This window comes from Pelophylax lessonae, assembly GCF_965119305.1.
Source record: "Pelophylax lessonae genome assembly, chromosome: 2".
In the NCBI taxonomy this organism is placed as follows: Eukaryota; Metazoa; Chordata; class Amphibia; order Anura; family Ranidae; genus Pelophylax; species Pelophylax lessonae.
The window spans coordinates 549,585,564-549,598,833 of NC_138769.1; positions in this window are offsets into that span (position 1 = coordinate 549,585,564).

The following is a 13,270-nucleotide window of genomic DNA, read 5'->3' on the forward strand; positions in this document are numbered from 1 at the left end:
ACATTTTAGCTCCCTCTATACATTTTCCTAGGATTAAGGTCTGGAGACTGGCTAGGCCACTCCATGACCTTAATGTGCTTCTTCCTCAAGCCTCTCCTTTGCTGCCTTGGCAGTATGTTTTGGGTTAATATCATAGTGGGAGATCCATCCAAGACCCATCTTCAGTGTTCTGGCTGAGGGAAGGTCGTTCTCATCCAAGATTTTACAATACATTGCTCCGTTCATTGGCCCCTCAATGCGGCAAAGTCAGCCTGTACCTTTAGCAAACAGCCCCAAACCATAATGTTTCCACCTCCATGCTTGACTGTAGGGATGGTGTCCTTAGGGTCATAGTTAGCATTTTTCTTCCTCCAAACATGGTGAGACGAGTTAATAGCAAAGAGCACAATTTTGGTGTCACCTGACCACAGCACTTTCTCCCAATCCCTTGCTCGCCTCCAGGACCTCTCCCATCACCCCAATCTGTCAGACTATCTTCTACTCTAGCCACTATTATGCGATCTTCGAAAACGTCTCTTCAGAGAAGCCTATCCTTTCACCACCTAACAATGGTACTTTATTTTTTTTAACCTTTTTTATAAATTGACCATCCCCTTTAGATTGTAATCTCTAACGAGCAGGACCCTTTTATTCAATCTGAGTTGAATTGTATTGTAACTGTACTGTTTTCCCTAACGTTGTAAAGTGCTGTGCAAACTGTTGGCGCTATATATATCCTATATAATATGTGGTGCAATCTGCGCTATTCATTTCGTATTGCTCAAATTGCACTGCATCCACACTAAAATGGTGCAGGACCCTTTTTTTTGCCCCCCTTGAATAGGATCGCATGGTCGTTCACATCCATGGAATACGATTCAGGCATCCACACTGTGTTTTGCAAGCTGTTTTAGGGTGTCATCAACTTAACATTGACCCCTGCAGCAGATTGCATGAATGCCAGGATTCCCTGCATTTCCCATATGTGAACCAAGGCTAAGATGGCAGCTTCCTTGGCTGTAAAGGAAATAAAGGTTTAGCTTTATTTTATTTGTAAAGAATTCAGTGTTTGAATTCAATTATACAGCGGCAACAGTTTATGCAGTGCTTTACAACACGAGGGGGATTTTGGTGTAAAGGAGCAGTGTATGCTTGTCTGTTATTACTTAGGCCATGCAATGCATTCCATCAATTCCATTTTAAAGTTGAGAATAATGCAGCTCAAATGCTTTTCTAACTAATTTTGGACAAATGTCAAACTGTATCTGACATCTAAATGCAAGTCACCTCTCTCTGTATCCAACTTGTTTCTCAGTTCAAAGCTCATATACACTACCAACATTACCATAAAAGGAAAAGACAATGGTTTGTCAACCATTTGTTTATGTATGCATAGCCATATTTTTTTGTCTGGTCTTGGCTACAGTATGGAATGTTTAAAACCAGTTAAATGTTTGTTTCTCTCTATGGGGAGCACTCGCTATACAGTTGTGCTCAAAAGTTTTCACACCCTGTCAGAATTTATGATTTCTTGGCCATCTTTCAGAGAATTTGAATGACAACACAAAAACTTTTCTTTCACTCATGGTTAGTGTTTAGCTGAAGCCATTTATTATCAATCAATTGGGTTTACTCTTTTGAAATCATGGCAACAACAGAAACTACCCAAATGACCCTGATCAAAAGTTTACATACCCAGTTATTAAATTCCATGTATTGCCCCCTTTAACATCAATGACAGCTTGAAGTTTTTTTGTGGTATTTGTGGATGAGGCTCTTTATCTTCTCAGATGGTAAAGCTGCCCAGTCTTCCTGGCAAAAAGCCTCCAGTTCCTGTAAATTCTTGGGCTGTATGCATTAACTGCATGTTTGAGATCTCCCAAGAGTGGCTCAATGATATTGAGGTCAGGAGACTAAGATGGCCACTCCAGAAACTACACTTTGTTCTGCTGTAGCCAATGACAGGTCGACTTGGCCTTGTTTTTAGGATCATTGTCATGTTGGAATGTCCAAGTACGTTACATGCGCAGCTTCTGGGCTGATGAATGCATATTTTCCTCCAGTATTTTTTGATAACATACTGCATTCATCTTGCCATCAATTCTGACCAAATTTTCATGTGCCTTTGTAGCTCGCACATCCCCAAAACATCAGCGATCCACCAGTAGGAATAATGTTTCATCATAGGCCTTATTGACTCCTCTCTGAATGTAGCATTTATGGTTGTGGCCAAAAAGCTAAATTTTGGTCTCATTACTCCAAATAATTTTGTGCCAGAAGGTTTGGCGTATTGTATGTGGAATACTTTGTGGCATTTGCATAGTATTGGCTTTCTTCTGGCGACTTGACCATCAGCCCATCTTTCTTCAAGTGCCTCTTTATTGTGCATCTTAGAACAGCCACACCACAGGGTTTCAGTCTAGTATGTCACCTGAAGTTATTTGTGGGTTTTTCTTTGCATCCCAAACAATTTTCCTGGCAGTTGTGGCTGAATTACTAGTTGGTCTTCCTGACCGTGGTTTGGTTTTAACAGAACCCCTCATTTTCCACTTCTTGATGAGAGTTTGAACACTGCTGATTGACATTCTCAATTCCTTGGACATCTTTTTATATCCCTTTCCTGTTTTATACAGTTTAACTACCTTTTCCCGCAGACCGTTTGACAATTCTTTTGCTTTCCCCATGACTCAGAATCCAGAAACATCAGTGCAGCACTGGATGAAAGATGCAAGGGTCTGTCAGGAGTCCAGAAATTCATTCATCTTTTATACACACACACTAATTACAAGCAAATAGATCACAGGTGAGGATGGTTACCTTTAATAGCCAAACCCCTTTTGTGTCAGCTTGTGTGCATGTTATCAGGTTAAAATCACCAGGGTATGTAAACTTTTGATCAGGGTCATTTGGGTAGTTTCTGTTGTTATTAGGATATAAAAAGAGTAAACACAGTTGATTGATAATAAATGGCTTTAGCCAAACACTAACCATGAGTGAAAGAAAAGTTTTTGTGTTATTCATATTCTCGGGAAAGATGGCCAAGAAATCACATTCTGCCAGGGTATGTAAGCTTATGAGCACAACTGTACTTCCTGCTGGAGAAACAAGAAGAGGTAATATACAAAGTTAGAATTTCCATAAGACAGCTGTCATCATAACAGATATCCCAACCGGAAGGTTTACCCTCATTCCTTGGTGACAACTGTCTAAAACTTTTGCATTTCCTGGTACTTTGTCTTTCTGACAATGGACACCAGAACAGCAAGAATGACACGTAGCTGTAGTGGTTGCAATCCTGTTCTATCAAAAGGCTTTACATACGAGTTTAAATTTAGGAATTTTTATACCTATGCTTGTACCATTTGTATGGTATCTATTTGCTTTGTTAACATTGTCCAAAATGTTAGAATACTAGACCAAGGGGTAAGAGTAACTACTCCAATGAGGATACCTGTTCAAGTATATTGTATTTTTGAGATGTGGTGTTCAAAGACATATTTCTCTCACTACAATAGGAAACCTAAACAGTATGCTTTCAGATAAATGTGCTACAAATTCACTATATAATGGAATTCTAAGAAACATACATCTTTTTTTTTTCTCCTTGACATTACGCTTCAAGTAATCTAATACAAATATGTTACTGAACTTATGGACTTACAAATGTCTGCATCAATAAAAATCATTTTGACAAACGGGACCTACAAGCATTCATTTCAAGGACCTTGTAGCATTATTGTGCTTTGGGCTTCTTTCTACAATTGTCCAAACAGTTATCACACTAAAAAGAACACAGATCCTCAAGATACTACCCCTATGTATTTAATCTGGCAAACACACACAAGTATTAATATACACACATATACACACACATGAATACCCAAGGTATTCCAATGGAGGGGTGGGAGCAATCAGCAAACAGGATATAATGCAAAAACTGAGTAAAATAAAAAAATATAAATTCCCTGGATCAATTAGAATCATATTTATTAGTATCAAAATAATGAAAAGGAAGTACAACATATTAAAATGGTACCACATAAGACAAACTACACAAAAGAACTTCATGTCCATCTCACATATCAAAAAACCGTTGTGTTTTGATTCAGCAAGGCATGAAGTATAAGAGTAATTGCCCCTGGAGTTCAAGCATGAGGAAGGGGGGGGGGCATGTAATCAATGGATTGGATTCCAGGAAACATTCCTGTGGATATCCCAGGTTGTAATGAATAGTATAAACATGCAGTATGAACTCCACATAGGGACAGTATCTCAAATATCCACAGCTGTACTGTGACTTAAGATGTAAGAACTCCAACTGTGTATTCCAAAGTGTACAAAGCATCTGTGGTGGCCCAGAGGAAGAAAAAAGTACAGTGGTCCAGGAGGTATACTTCCTGGTTTATTGAATATAGCTCTATTCGTACAGATCTACTCAGGGTAATATGCGAGTATCACCTATGGTAACCTATACCTGGAAAACCCCCCTTGTACTGTAAGGATTGTCTAGCTGATAGCAGGGAACAATAATAATTGGCCAGTCCATCTGTTCCATATTAATCATCAAATTGTTCAAATATATACACAGTTTCTTATGAAAAAGCCTTCCAAGCAAAAAGTCAAAAGTCCATTGATGAAATGGTACACTTATCAGATTTCACTGCAGGTAGCTTGAGTTCTAGTCCATAAATAGGTCATCCAGTTGGAATTTTTACATCTTGGAAGTCATTTGAGATATCAGGGTTTATTTACTCAAGCTAGAAAGTGCAAAATTAGGCTCACTTCTGCAATTAAAACCAATCAGCTTCCAGGTTGTATTGTCAAAGCTTAACTGAAATAGCTGTTAGAAGCTGATTGGCTACCATGCACAGTTGCACCAGATTCTGAGTTCACCAGTTTTAGTAAATCTACCCCATTGTCCCCATACTGCATGTTTATACTATTCATCATAACCTGGGTTATCCACAGGAGTGTTCCCTGGAATCCAATCCAATAAGTACATGGTGGATATATAGTTCTTTTAGCATAAGTGTAGTTTGTCTTATGTGGTACTATTTTAATGTTGAACTTCCCTTTCATGATTTTGATACAATTCTAATTGATCTCTAATTTTTTATTAGAGGTGGTTGATCCAGCGAGTTTATATATTTTTTTTATTAGAGGTGGTTGAGTCAAATCAGGTTTTTTTATCTTAGATTTTGCATGAATTCTTTACAGCCAAGTACTAAAAAGATTACATAAGACAATTATACTACAAACACAGATTTGTGTGAACTTCAGCTCAACAATTTTACATCAGAAATGCCAAAATAGTTCATGAAAGAAAAAAAAAAAAAACTCTAAGACTTGTAAACTTTTATGTTTACAAGTTTACAGCCATCCAGGTCTCTACTCCTAGCTTATATCCACTGATGTCAGGAATGCGGATGATACTATAAAATGAAAGCACCAGTGTAGAAATCAACTTCTTTTCCAGTGCTTACCCACACCATACATTTACAGGCAGTCCCCAACTTGCGAACATACGAGTTGCGAACGACTCCTACTTACAGGGTTCATACACATTTTTACCAAGAAAATTCCATGACTTTACGTAAATATTCATGACCTAAAGTTTCATGAAATGTCTATGTATACATGTTAAATAAGAAGAAAATCCATGTTACACCCAGCATATTTTTACTAAAATAAATGACAATCCTTGTAGTGTACAGTACCTCTGCAGTTAGGGTTTCGTTTCTGGATACAGCGCGACTCAGAATGGTCCCTCATTTTACAGTGGATGAGATGGAAGCACCACTGCCAGAGCTGGGAGCGGGTGTCACTTCAGGCGCACGGGTGAAAAAGCTGAGAACTCTAATGTAGGGGGGACTCTGGTGACCAGAGACCACTTTCCACAGAGAGAATGCACTAAGGAAGGGAGGGGGGTCCTGATATAAGGAGGAACCTTTATAACAGTGCCCCCTTACATCAGTGACCCCCCCCTCAGACTGGCCGGGCAGCACTGTCACTGACCTCCTCTTAGGTGCACCATGCTCTGGTTTTATCCTGTAGTCTCCTCTCCCCAGTCCACACATGTCTGACTTCTCCTGTGATCCCCATCCCGACAGCACTCCCACTTTTGACTCCTCTCCAGACCCCCTCAGAGACTGCAGACATGATAAAAGACAAGAGATGGTCAGAGATTACAGACATGATAGAAGAGATGGTTAGAGGCTGTGGACATGGTACAGGAGGTGGTCAGAGGCTGTGGACATGGTACAGGAGGTGGTCAGAAGCTGTGGACATGGTACAGGAGGTGGTCAGAGGCTGTGGACATGGTACAGGAGGTGGTCAAAGGCTGTGGACATGGTACAGGAGGTGGTCAGAGGCTGTGGACATGATACAGGAGGTTGTCAGAGGCTGTGGACATGATACAGGAGGTTGTCAGAGGCTGTGGTTATGATACAGGAGGTGGTCAAAGGCTGTGGACATGGTACAGGAGGTGGTCAAAGGCTGTGGACATGGTACAGGAGGTGGTCAAAGGCTGTGGACATGGTACAGGAGGTGGTTAGAGGCTGCGGACATGGTACAGGAGATTTTCAAAGGCTGTGGACATATTACAGGAGGGGGTTAGAGGCTGCGGACATGATACAGGAGATTTTCAAAGGCTGTGGACATGGTACAGGAGGTGGTTAGAGGCTGCGGACATGATACAGGAGGTGGTCAAAGGCTGCGGACATGATACAGGAGGTGGTCAAAGGCTGCGGACATGGTACAGGAGGTGTAAAAAAAGAGGAAGTGATTGGCGCTACCAGATATAGGATAAGGGGATGGAAATTTATAAGTGTACTTCCGAGTGGTGATGGGTCACTCCTCTGATGGGGGACAAGTGATATATTAAAAAATAAGAAACGTACGAAATGAAAAAAAGGTTATATATAAATGATTATGTAGAACATGTGTACTCCCAATGTACATGCAATTGATTTGCGTGCGTCTGCCTTTGTGTGGCAAGAAAGTGTAATCAAGTAGCAAAAAGGTGCTAAGTGTCACAAATGTGAACACTCTCAAGAAATGTGTAAAATCCTAAACATAAAAGATTTTGTTATATGTGCATCCGTGTTGTATGTAAAATAAAAAATCTAAAAAGTATTAAGTCAATTAGTGAAGTAATAAGTATAAATTGTAATGGTAAGCAATGTGCAATCATAAATAATTAGTGGGGTCTGGGCAAGTGCATATGGATCCCAAATCTCAAATAATATACAAAAATAAATGTGTCTCTTGTTATTCAAAATAAATATATACGTGCAAATCCAGCAATAAATATGTGCAAATCCAGCAATGTAAATTAATATAACTACACATGTGTGCAAACCCACAATATAAATTAATATAGCTGCATATATGTGTAGTATGCAGTGATAAATAATCTATAAAATGTGAACATGTGCATATGGGTCCTAAAGATTAAATCGAGTAATATATAGAAGTAAAAGTGTCCCCCCGCATCTAAAAATAAATAAATAGATAAAAATGGATTTTTGTAAAATCTTACCGTAAAATCCTTTTCTCTTAAGCTCATTGACAGACGTAGTCCTCCTTGATTAATATCAACTCGGGTTATACTGCCCTCTACAGGAGTAGGACTAGACAGGAAAGAAAACGTTCTGGCCACACCCTAGGGGCAATCCCAGAGGGTATATCCTCTCACTTCCTGCTACAGCAAATCAGTTATGTCACAAAGCAGTGTTTAGAGAATTTAACCCAACCCAACTCAAAAACAGAGGGGCGGGTACTACGTCTGTCAATGAACTTAAGAGAAAAGGATTTTACGGTAAGATTTTACAAAAATCCATTTTTCTCTGTCGCTCATTGACAGACGTAGTCCTCCTTGATTAATATCAACTCGGGACGTCCCAAAGCAGTGCCACAAATGAGGGGTGGGAAAATGGAAATCAAAATCCAATCTAGAAGGCCCAACCGGTGCCAACTAGAAGTTTTCAAGGCTCATCAATCACACGATGAGACTCAACTGAAATTCCAACGGAAAAAAAACCCTTGAGGTAGACCACCGGTTTCCTCAAATTGCGGCCTGCAAAACCTTGCGGCCAAATGAGGCATCCGCCGATGCCATCACATCAACTTTATAACATTTTGTAAAGGTATGCACCGACGACCAGGTAGCCGCCTTGCACACCTGGACCACTGACGCCTGATGGCGGTAGGCCCAGGAAGTACTGAGCGCTCGAGTGGAGTGCGCCTTAACAGGGAACGGAGGATTCCGACCCCTAATAGAATAAGCCTGTACCACTGTCTGTCTAATCCATTTGGAGATAGTCGCGGCAGATGCAGGCAACCCCTTCCTGGGGCCATCCGTGATCACAAAAAGTGAATCCGTCTTACGGAACGATTCCGTAGTCTTCAGGTATACCCTGATTGCCCGAACCACATCCAAGGAATGCAACGCATATTCCCGAGGATGATTGGGCTTAGGACACAAGGAAGGTAGCACAATATCTTCATTCAGATGAAAATCTGAAACCACCTTAGGAAGAAAGGATGGCTTCGGATGAAGAACTACCTTATCCCTATGAACCACTAGATATGGGGAATGGCATGATAATGCAGCCAGTTCTGACACCCTGCGTGCAGAAGTAATAGCCACCAAGAAGGCCACCTTCTGGGATAATGTAAGCAAGGGAATCTCCCTGATATTTTCAAAGGGAGGTTTCTGCAGAACCGACAAAACCAAATTAAGATCCCAGGGTGGTAAGGGCGCGCGCACTGGCGGAGCCAAGTGCCACACCCCCTGGATGAAATTCCGCACCAAGGAATGAGTAGCCAAAGGCTTCTGAAAGAAGATTGCTAATGCTGAAACCTGACCCTTGATAGTGCTCAAGGATAGTTTCTGCTCAACCCCCTTTTGCAGAAAAGCCAAGATTTGGGTCACCGAATAGGTACGTGGGGGAAATCCCAAAGATTCACACCACGCGATATAAGTCTTCCATTTGCGTTAATAGACTTTGCTGGAAGTCGCTTTCCTTGCTTTAATTAGAGTAGGAATAACTGAAACTGACAACCCTCTGTCCTTCAGTACCTGGATCTCAATAGCCAGGCCATTAAAACCAGCGACTGTAAAGCACGATGGAAGATCGGTCCTTGAGACCGCAGATCCTCCCTGAGAGGAAGTCTCCAAGGAGTGTCCGCGACTAGTCTGTCCAAGTCGGCGTACCCGGCTTGACGAGGTTAGCCTGGAATTACCAGGATAACTGGAGTTCCCTCCACCTCTATCCTGCGGAGAAATCTCAGCAGTAACTTGAGAGGGGGGAAGACATACAGTAGCTGATACTTCCCCTACGGGGCGCTCAGCGCGTCTGCTGCGTCCGCTAGAGGATCGCGGGTGCGAGCCCTGTTGAGCCAACCTGCCAACAGATCCATATCCGGGGTGCCCCAATGAAGGGACAGCTGGCGAAATACCTCTGGATGAAGAGACTATTCCTCTTGATCCAGAATCTGACGGCTGAAATAATCTGCCTGTCCACCCCCGTGATAAATATCGCGGAGAGAACTGGAACAACTGTTCCCCCAATAAGAATGTTGGCCACTTCTATGGCCGCCAGGGCACTCTTGGTGCCCCTTGGTCATCGACATAAGTCATGACCGTGGCATAGTCCGATTGGATCCGAACCGGGCTGCCCTGGAGCTGCTCGGTCCAGTAAATCAGACAAAGTCTGATCGCTCTCAGTTCCAACACATTTATCGGTAACCTGGAATTTATCAGAAGAAATGACTTCCCCTGGCTGAGCATTGGAGACCGAAGCCACCAGACCAGAGCATCCCTGGTCCGCTCGCTCAATCGGATTCGATTGTCCAGGGAATCGGGATTCCGATTCCATATGAGAAGAATCTCCTCTTTGGAGAATTCGGGTATGAGACTGGGCAAACGGTACTGCCTCTAAGGAGGCGACCATCAATCCCAGCCAGTTGACGGACAGCAACATCCGAATCATTGACTGAATCTTCTGGAGTTTCTCCGCATGGAGAAACACTCTTGCCAAGGATGTATCCAAAATTAGGCCCAGATAGTTCAGTCTCCTGGTGGGAACCAGGGATGATTTTTGGGAAAAGCAACGAAAAACGCTGATGTCCTGCGAAGATGGGGATATGAAGATAGGCATCCTAAATGTCTATGGACGCCAGGAAATCCCCCTGATGCAGGGAGGCCACCACTGTATGGATGGACTCCATCTCTTCCGAGACCAGAATTGGACACACCTAGCCCTTTTTCCTGGGCATTGTGAACAAGTTCGACTAGAATTCCTCCAAGGAATGGGAACTACCACTGCTTGTTGCATCAAGCTGTCCCCTGCAAAGCTTTTTAAGCGACCCGGGGATGTCGAATATTGGAAGGGAAGAATCGCACCGGTGGAAGTGATCGAAACTCGATCTTGTATCCTGACCATATGACCTTGCGAACCCCCTTTATCCGGGATTCTGGAAAGCCATGGATCCGGAAACCGGTGAAGACGTCCCCCCACCCTAGAGATGGGTGGGGCCCATTCGGTCAATCCAACGGGAAAACAGTGGCTTTATTTAGTCTGGAAATCGGTGAGTCCACTATTGGTGGTACCGTCCATCTTGCAATGAGGGATTCCTCAACATGATAGCGCCTAGCAATGCGTTTGGGAATAGCAGGGGCTCGTTTACGGACGACCCTATTTGGGCAAGGGAAACCCTTCACCATTTTGGTAGGCTTGCAAGTACCAAAAAAAGGAATATGAATCTCAGCTACCTCTGCCTCAAGATTTAAGGTTTCCCGGACAGACACAACTAGTGCTTCCACCAACGCTTCTTGTGCTATGGCGGAGGCAGAAGTGTCCTCCTTACTGTCTGAGGAGACCGTACCTGAGACAACAACCCCAGAAAAGGGACTGCAATGACCAGCTCAGAATCCGTATCTGAAGTATCAGATGACATAGGGGTAGGCGGGGGTCGCTCTTCTTGACCCCCGCCCTGACAGGCTACCTCCACCCGGGATACCAAAGACTCCAAAACTGCTGATAATGCATCATCACAAGTGGGGTACTGGAGGGTCCTGCGGCCACCCCGAGGGGATCAGGTGGGGATACATGTGTGGCAGGGTTCATGTAACAAGACACTTGCCAGCAAACACAAAAAAATTAATTGCAAGAAAAAAACATTTTTTTTTTTTTAACTTAGTCCCCCAGCGCAGTAGCGCCCCTCAGTCTACCTGCTTGGACCCCTCAGAAAGAGAGAGAGAGAGACCCCAAGGCTCACCTGATGCACAGAAGTTTCTTATCAACTTGCTTCCAGCACTGTCTGTTACAGACAGGAAGTCTTTGGCTTGCTTTCCCGGGCCAAGGAGGCGGCTCCGCCCCTTTACACGCCTTCCGGCGCCTCCCAATTACTCCACGAGGTGTTTGGTCACCTCAAACATGGCCACCCCCATGCTGGAGACACGAGGCTATGCCAATATGGCAGCCTCGTGCGATCTGCAGGAAAATGGCGGCGGCCTGTGTAGGATAGCGGCGGCTTACAAGCTAGCAGCGGCCTGCGGGAGGTGTGCATTCGGCCTGTGCGGCCTGCAGGAGTGCCTCGGCCTGCGGGAGGTGTCCTAGGCCTGCGGGAGGCTGTGCGGCCTGTGGAAGTGACCGGCTTTCTGGAGGGATGGCGATCTGTAGCTGCAGTAACTCAGGCATAGGCATCGGCCTGTGTACACACTATGACAGGTAGGATACCTCTATACCTCAATGGTAATGCCTTTTAGTAGTCTGCCACTGACTTCAGTCACCCTTACAGTCATATAGTGACTTTAGATAGTCAGCTCCCAAACCAAGCCTCCTGGTTTCTATTCACAAAATCACACTCAAATTGGGGGATCTGTGACCTGTTATAGGATAGAGGGGAGACCCAGAAACTGAGTGTCCGACCATCCCAGAGAGGGGCCCGCGTCCACCAACAAACCCGACAGGGGGAGAGGGGGAACATTCTACTCACCATACCGGAACCAGGCGGGCGCCAACTTCTGACAGAACCCCTCTCCACCGGGGTGGGGGGGCTGTCGACCAATACGGACGCCATGACTCTGCTGGTCATTGGCGTCCAGGCGAGACATTTAACTCGCAGGGTCAGTCCCCGTCCAGTGGGACTATGTCGGGGCCGACCCAGCGCGGAGCTATGGCCTGCACGCGCTCGTAGGCTGAACTGGGGTGACCACTGGATCTCAACATCCAGCCCGTCGCCCAGTTTCAGCGTGCTTGCTTGAAGATCTCACAGGAACACTGGAGAAAAAAAGCTGTTTAAAAAAATATTTCTAAAAAAAAATCCTGCCAGGACCGAAGATCCTAGCAAGGAATCTAGGTCCTTACTCCTAACTAGACAGAAAAAAACTGATTTGCTGTAGCAGGAAGTGAGAGGATATACCCTCTGGGACTGCCCCTTGGGTGTGGCCAGAACGTTTTCTTTCCTGTCTAGTCCTACTCCTGTAGAGGGCAGTATAACCCGAGTTGATATTAATCAAGGAGGACTACGTCTGTCAATGAGCGACAGAGAAATAAATATATGCACGTACACTAGTATAGCTCCAATTATACAAATCCAGCAATAAATATGTGCAAAACCAGCAGAATAAATTAATATGACTACCTATATGCGGATACAGCAATAAAACTCAGCAGTAGATATGTGCAAAAACAGCAGTGTAAATTCATATAACTACATATATGCAGGTCCAACAATTCTGTGAAACATGCAATCAAGATTGGTGAGAAAATATCCAAAAAGTCCTAGTGATATATAGTTCATGAGGAAAAAAATAGGGTGCTCTTTTTTCTATGGCCCGGAGTGCCGTGAGTGGGCAAAAGGTAAGGTGCTCCCCTTCTCCTGAGGTCCCGCGCTTACCAGAATTGAGTACCCCTACAGGGGTAGATCGCAGGTCGATATTGGGGATTGCTCCCATACACCAGCAATCAGGTCTCTGCTCCTATCCTCCCTCAGCTCCGTTTCACTCCAAACGGCTTACAGCATCGGTGTCAAAAAGGAAAATAGCCAGAACATTCCCCGGGTATGTAAAAGGAAAAATGGCTCCAATAGTGAAGAATCGCTTTAAAATTCTTTATTTAAATGAAAGTAGACATGTACTCACAATGTACAAATAGCGCGTCCGTCTGGCATAGGAGCCGCAACCTCCTCTCTTGCGGTGCGCGCCTAGAAACAGCGTGCGTTCCAACTGCCGGATGTGCGTTCCAAGCCTCCGGATCGATAGACTGAAGTGAAGTGGTTACGC